Genomic DNA, 13,658 nt, shown 5'->3' on the forward strand with positions numbered 1-13,658 from the left:
CATCTGAATCCTCAATTTCAGTTCCATCATCTTTACATGGTTGAATACAGACCTCCATTTTTGTTTGGAAAACCGAATCTCTTGAATTCTTGAACAGTATCCATGTCTCTAGCGGCTAGCAATCACCACTTGACTTGTTCCCGTGAGTTCTGATTACTTTAGCTGTCTCACCTAAGTGGAATCTTACAAAAAAAAATTTTTTTGAGACAGGGTCTCTCTACACAGTCCTAGTCATTCTGGAACTCACTATGTGGAACAGGCTGGCCTTGAACTCAGAGTACACCTGATGCTGCCTCCTGAGTGCTAAGATTAAAGGCTTGTGTCACCACACACATACACACACACACACACACACACACATGCATGCACACACACACACACAATAAATAAATAAAAAACAGCAGTGACCATATAGCAATTGAATAGTATATAACTGTATTATGCATTGGCTTTAGTATGTCAAGGTATTATTCACTGGATTTAGAAGCTAGATGGTTGATTACTTCCTGGGCTTCAGTACCACAGGGGTTTTGTCATCAAAGTGGAAGCCAGAATGTCAAGGTTTCACTGCTTCCTCTAATTAATGTATACCTTGGGGTCATCAGTTCAGCATACACAGGGAAACATCAGATGTGAAAACAGCTGCCTGGGCTTAAAAGGACTCATGATGTGTCTACAGGATGTCTCACTCAAAGTCAAGCCATGAACTGATGCCTCCTTGGGGGAGCCCAAGATTGTCAGTATCAGGATGCCCTGGCACTGACCCGGACATCAAGCCATGAATAAAGCCGGATGCTACCTGGATGTGGGTGGGGATGGGTGGATTCTCACCCAGTCAGTTGCAAGTCAACTAAAGACATCAGCTAGAAGTGGTTGCAATCAGTATCACTGTACTCAATATTACAGACATCACTCAGTGACCCTAGCTACTTGGAAGGCTTCCTCAGAGAGTACTTTTGACCACTGAAATACCATGTGCAGTTGAGGTGGTGGAGGTCAGAGGCCAATTCATGGGACTCAGTTCTTTCTGTCCTCCACGCCACGTGGGTTCCTAGGATCCGACTCAGGTCGAGGGTTCCAGACTGAATGAAAAAGGAGACAGGGAACTGAGCACCAAGGTTCCCAGCTCTCTGCTTCCTGACTGTGAATGTGACATGACCCCCTCTCCCCCATTTCTACGGCCACTGTGACCACCCTTGAGCCAGGAACCCAAATAAATCTTCCCTCCCTCAGGTCGCTTCTGTCAGGGCATTTTATCGTGGCGATTAAAGTAATCCATACACCCTCCAGACAGCGCCATTCCGTTCAAGCCAACTGCTCAAACACAGGAGCCAGTGAGGGACTTTTCCCGTGGCAAGTGCTAGCTAAGAACACTGCGCATGTGCGATGGTGCTGCGATGACTAACCCACGCAAGGCCTTCTGGGAGAGACAAGAGGTATCCAAAAGGGGAAGCAGGAGGGCATGCTTGCCCAAGCCTGCTATCCCAGCTCTTGTGAGGGCTGATGCAGGAAATTGCAAGCTTGAGACCCTGGAGAGAGTGGGCGGGAGGAAGAAACGGAGAATGAATGTTGCCACTAAAGGAATTCTCCTCTTAAGTCTTTTTTTTTTTTTTTTTTTTTGGTTTTTCGAAACAGGGTTTCTCTGCAGCTTTTTTTTTTTTTTTTTTTTTTTTTTTTTTTTTTTTTTTAGAGCCTGCCCTGGAACTAGCTCTTGTAGACCAGGCTGGCCTCGAGCTCACAGAGATCCGCCTGCCTCTGCCTCCCGAGTGCTGGGATTAAAGGCGTGCGCCACCACCGCCCGGCTTCCTCTTAAGTCTTAAAGTAGCTGATAAAGTGGAATTTTCAAATTATTAATCTAAGACCTGTGATGATTAGAAACCATCCTGGCACAACTTCAAAGCCCTCCGTGGTATTGAAGCACGCGTGTAGCTGTCAGTGGCCAGCCTGCCTCACCGGATTCAGAGGACCTCTGACCCACATTCGTCACCACACAAACACACTACTCGGGAGGATTTCATGACTCTGGTTCTAGTACATTATTTGCAACATAACATCTCACTTCATTAGAACAGTTAAGAAATGCAGCCAGTTATTCACAATAACTACTGTTTATCTTATTTTTCTATTTGATTCTATTACAGCATAGAATATGGTTGCCTAGGAGCCACAGGATTTGTGGGGGAGCCAGTCTGAGCATCTTTCTTCTACAGCAACTACAGAGACTGGAGTCTGGCTGCAGAGACCTGGACACACAGGCACAACTAAACCAAGTGTGGTGACGTGTTCCCGGAAGAAAGAGCCACTAGACTGCCAGGCTCTCCTAGGCTGCTTTTAAAGTTCTTGAAATTGAACAGTTCTCTTTCTCGGAGGACTTGCGGGTGTCCTTGGACAACTTCCTCCACCAGATAAAACCAAGATGAATGAATCTGACCCTGACGTGACCGTCTGTGTCTCTTAATGAAGACAATAAACCTGCCCAAGATGAGAGACACTGTATGCGTAGCGCGCTGGTGTAGACTGGCAGTGTGGAGCGACATTGGGTTTGAGCCTTATCCCTGCTGACCTAAAACCCTTTGTTTTTCAGGCAAAGAAATCCCCAGCTGGCATTGGAAAGGGTCCTGGAGAAACTAGAGAAGAAAGTCTGCTTGAAGTTGGGAAAACCTGAGTCAAATTCTGATTCCAAGATTTACCTTCTGTGCTGAGAGCCTGGGCCTGGGGAGATGATTCAATCAGTCAAGTGATTGCTATGCACACCAAGAAGGAGACCTGCATCTATGTGTGATAGTGTATAATCCTCAGGAAGGGAGACACGTATGGGTCATTAGGACTTGCTGGCTAGAAAGCCTAGACTATCAGTGAGCTCCAGGCCAATGAGAGACCCTGTCCCCAAAAACAAGTGACTAGTTCCTGAGGAATGACCTCTGGCCTCGTTGTACACACGTACATGTACATACGACACACACACAGATCTGAACCACATGCATGGGCTGAATCAGAGCCTGTGAGAAATAGGAACGAGTATAGCACACACACCCCCCCCCCAGTTGCCTCAAGGGGCTGGATAGTTGGCAGGAGTGACAGGCATAATGGGAAACAGGAGTCTCCAGGCTCAAGCTGGAAACTGCCTCACAGCCATGTGGCCAGACAGTTCCACCAAGACATTTCACCCCTGAGAACTTTGACACAAAAACACACCACTTTAAACTCGACTTTTTTTGTTTCTTGTTTCTAAGATCACAGCATAAAAGACTCCCCAACTTTTAAGAGTCCTACAGTCTTTACATTTTCAGCACAACAGTCCAAGCTCTCTTTAAAAATCCAAAGTCTGTCAACTGTGGGCTCCCATAAAGTCGAAAACAAGCTATAGACTTTCTTATTCCAAAAGGGAAGAACCAGGATACAGTTACAAGCAGATCAAAGCAAAACCAACATCCAGCTGCGTAAATCAAATTCTGTAACTCAGTGTTTGGCTCCTGGGACTCACTTATCATCTTCTGGGCTCCAAAGGGCTTGGGCAGCTCCACTTCTTGGGCTCTGCCATTGGCAGTTCTCACAGCGTGCATTTCATAGGCTCAGGCCAGCTTCACCCCCTGCCCACTGCTGTCCTTGACAGTCATTGTCCTGGCAACTCTAATACGCTAAGGTTGAAGGGACTCTAGCCAGTCCAGACCTGGCAAGCATGGCTCTAGCAGGCCTCGCCCTTCTCCCCCATTCCCTCTGCCTTGCTAAAAACCATTAGATTAAGTTCCTAAATCGTGGTCTACTTCCTTATTTGGCCACTTCCTTCTCCTGAGGCTAGCTACCAAGGTTTAGCAATCAAAAGCCCCTTTTGGTTTACCTAAGTAACATACCCAATTAAAATGGAACACCGCATCCTAACACAGGGTTTCCCCCTTTACCTTTATAAACCACCATTTGTCATGGGCCACATCTGTCTCCCCACATCTGTCTCCCCTCTACCCAGAGGCAGTCCTTTGTCCTTCTGGGACAAATACCCCTTCCCTCTTTTCCTGGTCCCCTGTCTTCTTTACCACTGCACCCAACTCCATTCTCACACAGCCCTCCCCTTCTTCTCCTCTTAAAAATGACCCTTGCAAAGTCATCTGCTGCTGTTTTCTGCTGAGTCAGAAAGCAGCCACTTGAACTTCTCTTCCCCGCCTACTAAAGGATCTCTCTGGGAAAACAGGTGTTTGGGCGTGGTTTGCGTCTAGTCCAGGGTCCAGCAGGAGGCACCCACTGTGTGGGGGTCTCCTTCAGGGGTCCTCACTGCAACTGAGACTCCACCTTCATCATTGTCCTTCCCGGCCTCTTCAGGAGGACACCCCCAAGCTTCTCATATCTCCTCTAACACCCTTCATAGCATTTATTAGACCCAACACACACACATACACACACACACACACACACACACACACACACTACACCTATTCATTTGCAATGTGAAGGTCACACACCCCAGTTACAATCCTAGAACCTACAATGGACAGGGCACTGAATCCACAGGCATATGATGAATGTCTACAGAATGGATGTTCTTTGAACATGCAACCACAAGCTCATTTAGCATGTTCGCCGCTGGGAGGTTTCACCCCAACTAAGAAAACCCTGCACTTAGAGGTATGACAGCAGGTGGTTTCCCAGCTGCCTCCGACTTACTCAACTTCAGGCACTCTGAGCCCGCTACACGGTGCCAAGCCTCAGCTTCTCTCCCCACGACCCCTTCAGTCCTGGGTTTCTGCTGTGACCCAAGCTGTACTTTCACCTATATCCTCTCTGGCCTGTCTCCAGGAACTCTGACACTTCCACATAGTGCCAGGTCTCCCCTCCTCTCCATGATCCCTTCTGTGCCTTCAGAACTAGTACCACAAGGGAAACTTTTACACATTATCCAGTTTAGACCCCGAGGAAACATGTCTCAGAAGATTTCGCCTCAATGATGTTGCTTTCTTCTTAATCACAACTGATTATTCAGGCTCAGCTGACCAGCATCCATTGTCCCAGCAAAGAACAGAAGGTAGCAATTCCATGGGTTTTAACAGAGAAATCACATAGTTCCATCAGAGTCTTTGCTTCCCCCTGAAGCCTTCAAGCCAGGCCTCCGTTGTCCACATTGCTTGCAGCATTCTTATCTTCCAAGATTCCACAGAACATCCCCCCCCCCATCTCTAAGAACTCTACGGCTTTTCCAGCCCAAGCCTCCAAAACCCTCCCACAATTCTCCCCAAAAGCACTGTAGTCAGGTCTGTCACACGGCATATCATTCTCGGGTACCAATTTCTGTCCCACTTTTCTTCTCTTTTGCTGGAATAAGCATTGACTAAAACCCTTTTGGAGAGAAAAGGGGCTATTTCAGCCCTTAGGGTACAGTCAGTCATCAAGAGAAGCCAAGGCAGGGACTCCAGGAAGGAACCCAGAGGCCCGGCCCGAAACAGACCATGTTGCTTGCTGCCTTGCTCCCTCAGGTTTACCTAGTTACCTTTCCTCTATAGCCCAGGCCCACCTGCCTGGAGAGGGTACCACACACAGTGGACTGGTCCCTCCTGTAGCAGTTAGCAATCGAGAAAATGTCTTATAGACCTGAGCACAGGCCAATCAGATGGAAGCATTCCCTCAGCTGAGACTCCATCTTCTCAGGTGAGCCTAGGTTTGAACATGATCGCTGCCATCTATGCTAGAAATTAGAACCAGCAGAAGGGGAGGGGAAGGGGAACCCTCAACTCACTTCCAATCCCAAATCCCAAAGGACTGGGGAGTCATTTAACAATGGGAGCTTTTTTTTTTTTTTTTAAACTGACCCAATTCAGTGTTTACCGTTAGATAAATGACACTTGAGATAGACAGTACAGGGTGACAATTGGGGGTTTCTCTCTGCATATTTGGATGTTAGAAATCACCCCCATTAGAAAATACTTAGAATCAATGAGACTCGGCTATTGGACTGACAGCAGTAACCAGATCTACAGCACACATACCGGTCTGCAGACATTTCTGCATTTCCCGGGAACTACCTAATATCCAGCCATGGTGCTAAAGAGAAACATCTACGAGTTGTCACCTAGAAGTCACTGCCCTCCTTCGAGGTAGAACAGAGGGCGGCCCTGCCCAGGCATGGGCGCTTCAACTCTCTGGGACTGTGACGGTGTCTTAGTTTAGGAAAAGGCTTTTCAGATTAAGCTGAAGATCTGGGGAGGAGGATTATCCAGGTGGGCCCTGAATGTAATGACAAGCGTCCTTGCAAGACAGAGGCAGAGGAGGGATGTGAGGCAGAAAGGAGAAAGACAGATGCAAAGAACGGGGTGGGGGTGGGGGTCAGAGGCCGGAATGGTTCTGCCAAGCCTAGGCTGTGACCCGGCCACCACAAACCAGGAGAGGCTGGAACAGGAAGGGGAGCCCTGCTAAACATTAGACTTCTAGCTTCCAGAACTACGTTTTAAAAACAACAATAAAAAATCTGGGTGGTCGTAAAACCCTAAGTTTGCAATATTTCATTGTAGCAGCCACAGGACCCTAACCCATCCTCTTGCCACCTTCGGGGAAAGATGGTTGTCTAGTTGGGATGTGCAACTTTAATCCAGCCCTATGTGTCAGTACTCAGGCATCTGTACTGGCCCGACCTTGGGGTCCTGACAGGATGCATCCTCAGCTGCAGCCGCTAACAGCACCTGCTGGGCACATTCACTACAGTTCCCTTTTAAAAGGGCCCTGCCTACCTCCTCTCTCAATCTCTCTCTCTCTCCCTCTCTCTCTCCCTCTCTCCCTCTCTCCCTTCTTCTCCCTCCCTCTCTCCCTCCCCCTCCCTTCCACTCCCTCCCTCCCTCTCCCTCCCTTCCTCTCCCTCTTCCTCTTTCCCTCTTCCTCTCTCTCTCCCTCCTTCTCTCCCCCTCCTTCTCCCCCTCTCTCCCCTCTCCTCCCCCTTCCTCTATCTCTCTCTTCTCTTCTGCTTCTCCTGTTCCCAGAGGCAGGTCTCCCTACTCACCCTTCTCCCTTTTCCCATTCCCCTAATAAGAGCTCCTCCATGTGAACTCTGTCGCATGGGCATCTTTCTCTCGCAAGACTTTTTTTTTTTTTTTTTTTGGTTTTTCGAGACAGGGTTTCCCTGTAGTTTCTAGAGCCTGTCCTGGAATTAGCTCTTGTAGACCAGGCTGGCCTCGAACTCAGAGATGCCTCTGCCTCCCGAGTGCTGGGATTAAAGGCGCACGCCACCACTGCCCGGCATGACTTTTTTTTGTTTTAATTACAACACTACTTGAGGCAGGTGAGTTGGAGGCCAGGCTCTTTATACTGTGATCTAGGCCAGGCAGGGCTACATAGTAAGACTCTTGTCTCAAAAATAAGAACATAATTTTTTAAATTAAAAAGATGATTATTTATAGGGTACATAGCCTCATCTGCCTCAACTGGCCAAGGACACAGTGGGGCTAGCAGACCTTCTCCCAGCATAAACAGAGGCTACAGCATCTCCCACATAAAAGTTGCCGGTGGCTGACAGGCAGGAGTATTGATCCACCTCTGAGGGTGAATTACCCAGTCTCTACTGAAAGTACCCAGGAGAATGGGAGCGCATAGATTTTTACATCTCCAGCCCATTTCAACCAGAGCTATGCTCAAGGTCAAACGACTTAAAAACCCACAGACAGTCTTGGGTTCAAAGAATTGATTTTACTGGTACTCCAATAATAAAACAAAAAGAAAACTATTTATTATCCCGTGACATTCCACCTAGTTCTCACCAGGCTGGGGAATCAGATCTTTTCTCTTCCTGCTTTCTTGCTGGAAAAGTGTTGATATCACAGAAAGGGGGTCAGAATAGGAAGGGAACTCTTAGAAAGCCAAGGAGACACTGTCCTCTCCCCGGGAGGACAGAGAGAGAGATTTTGTTTCGCAATATATTGTTCTGACAGTCGCATTGTGCATGAAGCCTGTTGTCCTGTCTCCTATGGGAACATGCAGAAAAACTCAGCCTTATCTGTGGATGCACAGGCTTTTCTCGGGGGTTTGGAGGAGCATCTTCTCTCCTGGGCGTTTGGGGGACAAGCAGAGGTGGGAGTAAGGAAATGAATAAAGAATCGATTTTAGAAACCTTAGCGGAATCTCCCAAGTGGTGGACAAACTACTTAGTGCAAAAGCCGGAACATGACTGTGGCCGCCCACAGAAGTTGGTCCGTTCCACCTTGACTAAAGGTCAGAGAGTTCAGGTCTATTCTTGTTCCTTCAAGGTTATTGACAAGACACTTGACTTAGGCTGTGGCTACTAACAAGATATCCTGACCTAGGGTGTGGTTTCTTGGTGTTTTGGGAATTATGATGGCCCACGGAGGTGGATCCGTTCCACCTTGACCAAAAGTCAGAGAACTCGGTCCTACTCCTGCTCCTTCAAAGATGTGACAGGAGGTTTGACCCAGGGAGTGACTGCTTACAGGATGCTTGGCCTGAGATGTGGTCGCTGCATGTCCTGCCTAAACGCCAGAATACTTAACTCAGGGTATAATTGCTTGATACTTCAGATATTGAAGAGGTAATTGTATCATGTTGAAGCAGTCTTTGGCCTTCTTCCCTCTCTTTTTGGACTGGGGTGTATAAGCATATGGAAAATGAACACGTGTGAATTCAGTATTCACTGAATTGCCCTCATGATTCTCTTCTGTGCCTCTATATCTCTGTTCCTTCGGCCTGATTTCTAGTTTACACGCCCCTACCCTGGAGCATGGGAACCCCGTGGAGGCTGGACCCCAACAGATGTTGCCCCATCGTGGGGTCACGACAATGAACAAGCAGAATGGCATAAATATGATTTATCCTATAAAGAGTCCTCAGGGTCAAGTGTTTTTGTTCCCACTTACAGATGGGTCGCGTGGGCTTCTATCTAAGAGGTCACATGATTTGAAGTTGCAGTAAAACACGAAGCCTGAGTAAGAACACAAACTTGTGTGCTTTCTAACAGATTGCCCCTTTCTTCAAAGTCACATGGACATATAGATATAAAGGGTATGTGTCACCTCCCTCAGGAGGGGAAAAGGAGCAAGTCAGGAGATGGGGAGGATTGTGGTTTGAGCATCCCACAAGGGTCCCCTGGAATAGAAGGTTTGGTCCATGAGATGGTGTTATTAGAGATAATGGAAAGCTGCCACAACTGGTCCCATGTGGGACAGGTCTTTTGAATAGCTCTAGAACCACTAATAGAAAATGAATCCACAGCTCAAAACCTCATAACAAAGAAATCCCCAGGCCCAGTTGTTTTGTTGGGAAAAGATTTCAAAACATGTTTTATAAATTTATCAATTTTTCTGCAAATCCCTCCAATAAGTAGAAAAGGAAATCTTCCCCAATTTTTTTTCTTCCATTGTCATTTCCAACTAAGATAGCGCAAAATAAGAAAATGACAAACCAGTATCCATATGAATTCTAGGTTCAAAATCCCTACTGAAGTATTCACAAGTGAAGCCTGATATGATGTAATCCCAGCACTTGGAAGATTAAGATTGGGACTAGCAAGGCTAAATGGTGAGTTCGAGGCTAGCCTAGGCTACCTAGCTAGACTTTACTCCCATAAAAGAAAAAGGGGAAGGGAAAGGAAAGAAAAAGAGAAAAATAAATGGAATTTATTAATAGAAAAGAAAATTAGACACTGTGATATTGTAGTTTATTTCAGGGTTGGTGCAAGCTTGGCTCAATATCCAAAACTAAATCAATAAAAGTCATCCTAATTAACAGACTGATAAAGAAAATCTATGTGATCAAATCAATTCAGAAAAGACATTTGGCAAAATACAGTACCCACTCACAATTTTAGAAGTACACAGAAAAATAAAAATGGGAAATGGTTTCCTCAATTAGATAAAGATCTACAGAATATAAAGCCCCAAAGTAAACATTATCCTTAATGATAAAAGCATACCTTTCAACATATGGTAAATGTTATTGCCTTAAAGTTTGGGAAAAGGCTACAAAGGCTACCCTCTCCACTCGTATTCAGAATGGTTCTAGAAACTCTACCCAATGCATTATGGTAAGAAAAGGAAATAAGTCACATAGATCAGAAAGGAAGAGATAAAATGATCTCTCTTTGTAGATGGGATGACGGTCTACACAAAGGATATGTTTAAAGACACGATTGAAGAAACAGTAAGTGAGCGGGTAATAAGTCATGCCATAAACATCTAAGGATAAACTGCACTTTTACACCATGGGAATGCACATGTGAACATTAAATCAAACATGCAGTACTATTTACAATCACTCAAAAGTGAAATCCTGAGGCTGGAGCAGCGGCTCAGTGGTAAAGCGCACTTGCTGGCTGGAGTGGTGGCTCAGTGGTCAAGCACGCTTGCTGCTCTTTCAGAGGTCCTGAGTCCAGTTCCCAGTAGCCATGTGGCATTGGCTCACACAAGTACACACGTACATGGACAGAAACATAAATCTTTAATAAAATGAAAGATTAAATACAGTCCAATCAAAGGTATGGAAGAGGGTGCTGAAGTTTTCAGACACCGAGAAGAGGAAAGAAGGCATAAATAAGTTGAGATGCAAGCAGTGTTCCTGCACTGAGACAACAATGAAAGGACCAGGTCTCCACAAACAGATGGATAACTGCAATCTCCACCAACTTCCAGCAAGACATCGCACCAACATCAACAGTGCTGGAGAAATCTATGTGGAAAATCAAAGGAATGGCCATGCTGAAAAACAAGAGTAAGTTGGGGAGGAAGTAGACTGATATGTAGTTATGCTGATCAATCCTGTGTGTGCAGTACTTGATGAAGGGATAGACACACAGAACAAGTGATGTAGAAACCAGCCAGGGCTGCTGGATCATGCTGCAATCATAGCACTAGGGAGGCCGAAGCGAGGGGATTGAGGCCCCTGACCTATGGAGTAAGAGTCTGGCCCAGAAGTTCAAAATCAACCAGCCAACCAAACACCGGAAACAAACCCATACAAATGTTCACAATTGATATTTAATAAAACTGTGAGTGAGCTATGATGGGCATGTTCATGGGCTGGAGCTATGGACAGCTCATCAAAACTGATCTTGGCCTCATAGCTTATGCAAGATGTGTTCCCAACAGATCACAAATTTCAGTGTAAGCCAGGAAACCATAAAACTCTTCAGAACCATGGGAAAATGTTCAGACTCCAGACAATGAGCTCCAGACAATGAGACACCGGCACTCACAAAAGAGAAATTATAAGTTCTATTTCAGTGAAGCAAAAAACATTTGCTCTGCTGAAGACCCCATTTAAAGGAAAAATAGATAGGGGAAATGTCTGTGAGCAAACTGTCAAAGGATTAATCTAAAATACACAAATAATAGCAAACTCAAAAGAACACAACACCCAAATGATCCAACAGTTCGTGGGCAAAAGGTATTTTATATACATATATACCTATGCATGTGCATATATGTGTTTACATACACACAAACAATATGTCCATACACATATTTTTGCACAGTGTACATTTTTGTGTTGTGCATATTTATATGTTTATGCACATATTTATATGTGTGCTTATATCATACAATGCATGTATTTATATGCATACATATTCATATGCATATGTGCACATATTTATATAATGCCATATGCATACATTTGCCATATATGGAAATTAAAAAGACAACAAAAATTATCAGCCATTAGGGAAATGCTAAGTGAAATCACACTGAGATTATCATTGTGCGCTTATTAAAATGTCTAAAATTTTTTTAATTGTTATACGGCTGGAGAGACAGCTCAGTGGTTAAGAGCACTCGCTACCGGGCTTTGGTTCCCAGCATCCGACAAATCACAGCCGCCTGTAACTCCAGATTTAGGGGATCCGACAGCCTTTTCTGGTCTCTGCGGGCACCACATGTGTGTGGTGCATAGATTCACGTGCAAGCAAATACCATACACGTAAAATAAATAACTTTTAAAAATGCCTACAATAAGTTTACAATTTGAACACAAAACGTCCCCCCACAATTTAGGTGCTGAAGGTTTGGCCCCCAGCTTGTGGGGCTATTGGGGAGGTGATGGGTCTCTCTCTTCCTTCCCTCCCACGCTCCTCCCCTCCCACCCTCTCCTTGTCCTTCCAGGATGCCATGAGTCTCTGCCGCGTATTTCCACTGCCCTGATAACTCTGCCTCAGACCCAGAGCAATGGATCCACATGACCTTTGAGTGAAACCAGGAGCCCAAATAAATCATGTCTCTCGGGTGCTCGTCACAGCCATAAAAACAGACCAGCACACCAAATGCTGGCAACAGGGCACAGAAGCCAGATCACTTGGACAACGCTGCTGGGAGTAGAAGTCAACACAGCTACCCTAGAAGATGGCGTGGCAGTTTCTGAAAGCTCTAAACATTCAGTCACCATCCAGCCCAGTAGCTTCACCCTGAGTCGTTCTCTAAGGGAAATAAAAGAATAGCCTCTTGCAAAACTCTGCCCAGGAATCTCTAGAACTGCATAGGAATCTCTAGAACTGCCTTATTTGTAACAGCACAGACCTTTAAATACCTCGGATGTCTTTCAGCAGACAAATGGTTTAACGCACTGTGGCAATCCAAACCAAACAGTAAGTAGTCCTCAGCAATGAAAGCAGCAAGTTCTGATGACTGTTGGTAAGAACCTGGAAGACCATTAGAGAATTATGTTTTGTGAAAAAAGCTAAACTCAATGGGCTTCACGCTACATGATCCACTTACACAATGTTCTTACAATGGTAGAAGTATGTAAGTGGAGACAAGATTAGTGAGGACCAGTCTGGCTCTAAAAGGGCTACATAAAGGGTATTCGTGGGGCTCCTGAGCTGGCTCAGTGTCTTAAGACTCGACGACTCGAGTGCCATCCCTAATACCCGCCTGGTGGGGGGAGCAAACAGACTTCTGCAAGTTGTCCTCGGACACACTCATGTACAATGTGACATGTACCCACACACAAACACAAAATGATGAATACATGTAAAATTTTAGAGAGCTTTAAATGATGTATGACATTCTCAAGAATTAATAAAAATGTTTTATTAATTTTTTTTCTTTTTGAGAAAGGATCCCTCTATGTAGTTCTGGCTATCCTGGAACTCACTCTGTAGACCAGGCTAGCCTCGAACTCACAGAGATCTGCCTACCTTTGCCTCCCGACTGCTAGGATTAAAAGCATGAGCCACCAAACCTGTCTAAAAATATGTTGTTAAAACAGAGCTCTGTATAGAATGGCTGGGGAGATGGCTCAGCAGGTAAAGTGCTTGCCATGCAAGCGTGAAATCCTGTGTTTTGAACCCTTCTGGCCTCTAAGGGCACCCAGGCGTGCACATGGTAATCATACATACATACAGACACCAACACACATGAGAGAGAGACACACACACACACACATACACACAGAGAGAAAGAGATAAAGAGAGGGATGGAGACAGAGACTCTTATAGGAATAGAAATGACCTGTGCCCTGCTATATCAATGACTATATCCTGGTTGCTAAAATAGTTTTATACAGGGAACATGTTATTTCTCTATATTATTTACAATTACCTGTGAATCTAGAATTACATCAAAATGAGAAGGAAAATGCAGTGGAAACATACAATACAGGAAAACAAGCCAACAATTAGAACTATGCAAAAATACAGGCAAAGACCACAAAGGAAAGTAGATTTTGAGTTGAATCATAGAGAATTC

The sequence above is a fragment of the Arvicola amphibius genome, chromosome 13 (genome assembly GCF_903992535.2).
Source record: "Arvicola amphibius chromosome 13, mArvAmp1.2, whole genome shotgun sequence".
In the NCBI taxonomy this organism is placed as follows: domain Eukaryota; kingdom Metazoa; phylum Chordata; class Mammalia; order Rodentia; family Cricetidae; genus Arvicola; species Arvicola amphibius.